Source organism: Gekko japonicus, unplaced genomic scaffold, assembly GCF_001447785.1.
Source record: "Gekko japonicus isolate JY-2015 unplaced genomic scaffold, Gekko_japonicus_V1.1 scaffold601, whole genome shotgun sequence".
NCBI classification, from domain to species: domain Eukaryota; kingdom Metazoa; phylum Chordata; class Lepidosauria; order Squamata; family Gekkonidae; genus Gekko; species Gekko japonicus.
In genome coordinates, this window is record NW_015169793.1 from 1239128 (window position 1) to 1245478 (window position 6351).

Below are 6351 nucleotides of genomic sequence, written 5' to 3' on the forward strand. Positions count from 1 at the left end.
GCCATTATCTGCCACTCACTCTTCAGCTTTCCATCTCCCTCCCACATACATACACACCTGCAGCTTTCCATCTCCCACCCACCTGCAGCCTCTACCATGCTCTGAAGCCCTGACTGCTACGTCACATTGGCTGTCATAGGGGGGTCATCTCAGCAGAGTATGAGGACACAGAGTCCACCATTTTCTCCAGGGGAACTGATCTCTGCCATCTGGAGAGCAGTTGTAATTCTGAGTTATCTCCAGTCCTCACCTGGAGATTGGCAACAATGGTTCCCCAGGAGGAAATGTAGTCTTTCTCTGCAATGGGGACCAAAGCAGCTTATATCATTCTCCTCTCCCCCTTTTGACTTGCACAACAACCCTGTTTTACTGACAGAACCAAGTCAGCCGCACAGCAGGGGGTTGAAGAGAATGGTTTGACAGCTGCTGGCCCACCTTAGTAGCCAGCCAGCCATGGCGGAGATAAGCAGGAGAGAGCCGTTTTCACAGTTTATTCTGACAGGAAAGTGGCCAAGTGGGCGGGGGAGGGGGTTACGTTGAAAGTCTGTGACTGGTCCTAAATCACAGCTTCCACAGCAAGTACCTGGGTCTGGCAGACCCTGCTCTGAAGCGCTAAGTGCTGTGCGTAAGGTAGACAATCTCCAGGTGGAGCCTGAAGATCGCTGGGTATCACAACTGAACTCCAGACAACAGATCTCTCTCTCTCTCCCCCTGGAGAAAATAACTGCTTTGGAGGGTGGGCTCTATGACATTCTGTTCAGCTGAGGCCTCTTCCCTCCCCAAACTCTAGCTTCCTTAGACTGGCTTCCTTATACACAGAAAATTCAGAAATTTCCCAAGCTGGAGCTGGCAACTCTAGTCCCCCATGAGTTCCTCACAAAGGCCTGGAAAGGGTTTCCTTCCTTTATCTTTTTACTGACAGAACCAAGCTTGATAGCCTACCAATAGCCACTGAGGGAAAAGTTAGTCCCACAGAGGGGCCAAGCAGGAGAAGTGTCTTTGTCAGGAGAGACAGCCGTTTGCCAGTTATTCTGACAGGGAATGGTGGTTGAAGTGGAAGTGGGCGGGGAAGAGGAGCAGACCCAGCACCCAGCCAATGGCACGCGAATACTCTTGAGTGGCGTCTGATGGGCCAATGGCTGATGGAGCACATTGCACAGCCAATTGGAGAGCTGGAAATGGCCAAAACGCTAAGAGGATTATTATATAGAGATGACTGATAGGTGATTAAATAAAATGAGAAAATAAAAGGTCTGCCTTTGGGAAAGGGGGGGGGGTTGGTTCTCATTTGGTTAAATAGTTATACTCTGCATGTCAGATTAATGAAAGGTTTGGACAGAAACATAATGCTTTTCTTTTTGTGTATGAATAACATGCAAATACTAAATTGCATCTGTGCCTTTGGCAGATGACTACAACCTCTGTACTGAAAAAAGCCTTTAAAGCAAATTTCTATTGTTTAAAAGAAGGTATAGTTTTTGTTTTGCTTTGTTTTACCAAAACTTATTTTCCCCAGGAGCACCCTTTTGGCAAAGTCTGTTTACAAATTAAACAAAGTTGAGAAGGCAGTGTTCTTTGTGACCATTTGACCTAGTCTGGTCAATTTGATATCCTTGTGTTGGCATGTCACAGTTTTAAGCAGCCTTTTATTTAGTATACATGTCACATTTAGACTTCATATCATGCATGGCTTTCCTTCCTGCTTTCAGGTTTCTCCCATTCTGCCTTTACATTTGGAATAGAGAGTCATATTAGCCAGTCCAACATCAATGGAACACTAGTGCCACCTGCTGCCCTCATCTCCATCCTTCAGAAAGGTCTGCAGTATGTGGAAGCTGAGATCAGCATCAATGAGGTAAGTATCATTATTGCCTTGTGCAGAAAAAAAACACAGAACATGTCAAGATGCTGAGCCTATCCCCTTGAGAGCATCTGAAAGGGTAGTTTTTCCACAGATGGTCTCAATACAAACTCTCTTGCTTTTATATGTTGTCGAAGGCTTTCTCTCTTGAGCACCTGAAGAGCTTAAAAATATTGTTGATACTTCTATAAAAATGTCAGTTATTTTCATAACTTAAGTGAAGTTGTTTCCAGTTTCCATTGGAGGAGGCAACACCACCTCTGAGGCATTCTGTCAGTAATAAGACGTCTACTGATAATGCAGAATTATCTTCAGTTTGATATCCTGCCTAGTGTAGTTTACACAGGCTCTCTAGATAGTTAAACCAGTTTACTAGCCAAGGCTCACTGAGAATGATCCAAGGATGATTCACCTGACCTTGGTGTAGTGAATGTCAGTTACCGGTGTGTGCTGGTGGATGAATTCAAGGTGGAGGCATCAGAGCAAAGATGTCTAGTCATGAGTTGCCCTAGTTTAAAACTTCAACAAAGGTGCTGTGATTTGATAATCTGGAAAAGTGGTTACTTTGATTACATTACATTGAGTGGCCACCATATACCCAGTAGGAGTTGCCACTCTTTAAAAGGCTGTGAAATTGATCTGAAAAAGCATTGCTCATAGCATAGTACTTTTCAAATTTAAATATAGTTTCTGGGATTTAGTTCTCAGCTTGTTTTATTATTGATCTGGTGAACACTTTGGCAACACCCTGAAAATATTTTTTTTAATCTGTGACACATTCATATCCCAACCTAAATTCCAGTGTCACTTGGCATAGAAAAATGTCACACATTTTTTAAAACAACATAATAATAATATAATGTTGGTCAGTAATATTTTACAGAAAGTACATATCTCTCTGTTGTGACATAGATGTTCTCCAGATTATCAGGAGGGTTATCAGTTTGCAGCAGAGGCTGTATTTTTCCCACTTTCTTAAAACTACTTCCCTGGAACACTGGGGGACAAATTTATAGGGGTGGGGTTTTTTTTACCCCAGAATGCCAAAGTCAACATGAGTGTATTTCCAGGATTGTTTTGTAATTAGGAGCCAAAAACACCAGCCTGAAAATACCTTATTCTTGTTTATCGGCTATTGTTTCAGCCAGATATAGAGGGGGGTGGTTTTTTGGCTATCGAGCATAGCCAATCCTAGATAATCAAGGGGTGGGTGGGTTGCCAGCTCAGCAAATGCCAGCTCAACAAATCCAAGCAAGGGGGCGTTGCAAGCCCAACACAGCCAGAACATGTACAGAGTGCCCAGCAGAACCAATGCCACTATGGCAATGCCAGCTCAACAAATCCAATCGGGGGGGGGGGGGGACCTGTGGGCAATCCCACCCAAAAAAACCCAAGGGGGGGGGGGGGGGTTGCAAGCCTAGCACAGTCAGTGCATGTACCGAGTGCTCAGCAGAACCAGTGCATGTACAGAGTGCCCAGCAAAACCAATGCCACTGTGGCAGTGCCAGCTCAACAAATCCAAGCAAGGGGGGGGTCCAAGGCCAGCATAGCCAGTGCATGTACAGAGTAACTAGAAGTACCAGTACAATGTATGAGTGCCCAGCTAAACCTGGTGCCTTCCCTTAAATGCTTTCTTTTTTCCCTTCATTGAAAACAATGGAGGGTGGGGGCAACCCTCTCCCCCCCTTGCTTGGATCTGTTGAACTGGCATTGCCACAATGGCACTGGTTCTGCTGGGTTTAGAACCCCCCCCCTTCCGTTTTTTACTGAAGAGACTCTCTGGTTTGACATCAGTCCTGGTTTTTGGTTTTTTTTCTTTTTTCTTTTTTGCTGTTTTCCCTCCACCATTGGAAACAATGGAGGGTGGGGGCACCTTCTTTGGGGGTTGGGGGCCCATAGAATTGGACCCCCTGGGTCAATCTTTTTGAAACTTGGGGGGGGGGGGTTGAGGAAAGGCATCAGAAGCTATGCAGAAATTTTGGTGTTTCTATATCAAAAAACAGCCCCCCACCACAGATACCCCAAGATAGATTCCCCATTTATTATAATGGTCCCCATATTATAATGGAACCGGGGGGGGGCAATCTTCTTTCCCCCCTCCCTTTCTTTTCCCCCCTCCCTCTTTCTAGTCTCACTTTTTCTTTTACTGCATTGATAAAGGGCTTTTTATTTCTGTTAAGGAATTGGAGGGAAATATTGTTTTAGGATGTAATTACAAGTGCCTTTACAGTAAATTTTGTACAAAATTTAACAAAACGTAAGTAATAAAATTATTTCTTTCTAATACAGCTTGGAAGCAAATAAAAAACCCCTGCATTATTAAAATGTGCCATGTGCTTTAAAGTTCTCTGAGAATACTCTTTTTGAAATAATGGACTGCCTTTTTGACAGTCAGTAGCATCAGACCATTGAATTAGTTGCTGGGCACACAACAGTCTTGCGGTACTGAATGGATAGGGTGTCAGGGACCACGGGAGGAAACCATGCCTGCCTCAGAACTGAGCTCATCTCCTTCAGGGAATTTACACTATAAAATCCAGGTCTTAATATCAATGTAACAATGGGCAGTGCTGGCTGCATTCAGACATCGCAACAAACTGTTTGTATGTGATGAGCATGAATCTGTGTTGCCATGCTTTCATGTTCCCTATTCCCCTCACTTTTGGGCCTCATGCCTGGAATGCAGTTGAAGACTTCCCGCTTTCTGAATCCATAGAGCAAATCTCATTTTGTCATGACATCTAAATAGAGTTACAACAAAACTCTAAATAGAGTTGCCTGGGTAATTTAGCGTTTGTATTCTAATCTAAGACATAGTTTACTCCCAGGTTTGTAGGGAGTTTGTAGGAAGAGGTCAGATTCCATTATCTTCGGGCATTTGCATCTCTGTGTTATGATCAGTTGGAGTTTGGCTTCAGAAACCAGGGAGTCTTCAGTGAGGGGAGAGGCATATGATATGAGCATGGAAACATATTCATGCCATCACAAACAGAAGTTTGTTCCTTGAGCTTTGTATACACTGCTGTGACATTTGAATGCAGGCACGCTGCTGCTTTCTAAACCTAATCAGCATATAATATGCAGCTGGCACGACCTGCTGCTTTTTAGAGGTTTATAGTGCAATCCAAAGCAGATTTTCAATACTCTAAGTCCATTAAAGTCAATATGTTTAGAAGGTGACTCTGCTTAGGATGACTGTCATATTATATTTTTAATTGCTACTGTCTTCGTTTGCAAGCAATTCGCTGTTTATAGCAATCCAAGTGAATTACATTTTCAGACTGGGGAAGTGCCCATTTTAAATACTAGTTTCCATGTCGACTGCTAAACTGAAAATACTGTGTTAAGCATTTTTAGCCAAGCCATGATGCTTTATTTATTTGGAAATGCTACTGTTAGATTGCCTATCTTTGATAAAACTCCATTTGTAAGATAAGTGCCATCTGCTATTTTTAATGGATTGTTCTTGTTTACATATGTACATGAGACAGGTAAACTATTAAGAGTGATCAATACAAAATATAATTCAGAGGGTACTGGAAGCTTTCCAGTGCTAATGGAAGCTTTTAAAGACTATTAGATGATTCAGCATTTTATCCAAGGAACTGAATTTGGTCTTTTAAAGCATGCTTGTTTTGGAAATAATTGAATTTAATTGGGTATTTCTTAATAGCTATATTAAACCACCTTCCAGATAAAAATGCTTTAGATCAGACTGAATTATCATGTAAGGAAATATTGTCCACGTGTTTTCATAATCAGACACAGACTATGGTGATGAGTTATAGAAAAATCATATTCTTACTTGGGCAGGACAAGTTCAGAATAGGATAGAACCTGACATACTGATGGGGAGGGCATTCATGGTATATTACGGTAATCAGGAAAAATACCTGCAGATGTCTAAGGCTAATAATGTTGTTTTCCTCTGATGAAAAAAGCTGCTTTCGTCAGTGAACTGCTCCTTATGCTCCCACCCCCAAATGAAAAATGCTACTATTAGCAGAATGGATGTAGCCCAGTTAAAGGCTAGCTTATTTGGAACTGTATACTTCTAGATTTTCTTTGTAAAGTATCTTACATGAAAGTTACTAAGGAAGGCCCTTACTGGATTCCTCTTCTCTCCATTGTAGATGTTCCAGCTTTTCCAGATTACATAGCTAACGTTCTTATTAGAAAACACCCAATTAAAGTAATTTACTTCCAGATAAACATGCTTTAGGTCGGGCTGAATTATTTATTTGTTTTGCCCAATTTTCCCTCTTCACTGCAGTCCTCTATGCCGCCTGTCATTTTGCCCATGAGTGTTGCCCAACCCTCAGCATTGGTTTTTCAGGGATTTGTGGAGACTGCTTGGGGAAGGGAAAGGCAGGTATGGTCTGCCCTGTGCTTTCTGTCTAAAGTGTTCCTTATAATATGGACTAGAAATGCTCTTGTCTCTACCCACATTAATTGTAGCTATGGTCAGGGGTCTTTTTGTAGAAAAAGAG

General features: G+C 42.4%; 1 long non-coding RNA gene across 1 annotated transcript in view; it reads left to right on the top strand.

Annotated features, from left to right (window-relative positions):
• LOC107115345 overlaps positions 1-1850 on the top strand; it is a 184435-nt gene extending 182585 nt beyond the window's left edge. Inside the window, exon 6 of the long non-coding RNA XR_001482671.1 lies at positions 1710-1850. This is a non-coding gene — a long non-coding RNA (uncharacterized LOC107115345). The remainder of the gene's footprint in view (positions 1-1709) is intronic.
• Positions 1851-6351: the final 4501 nt, after the last annotated feature.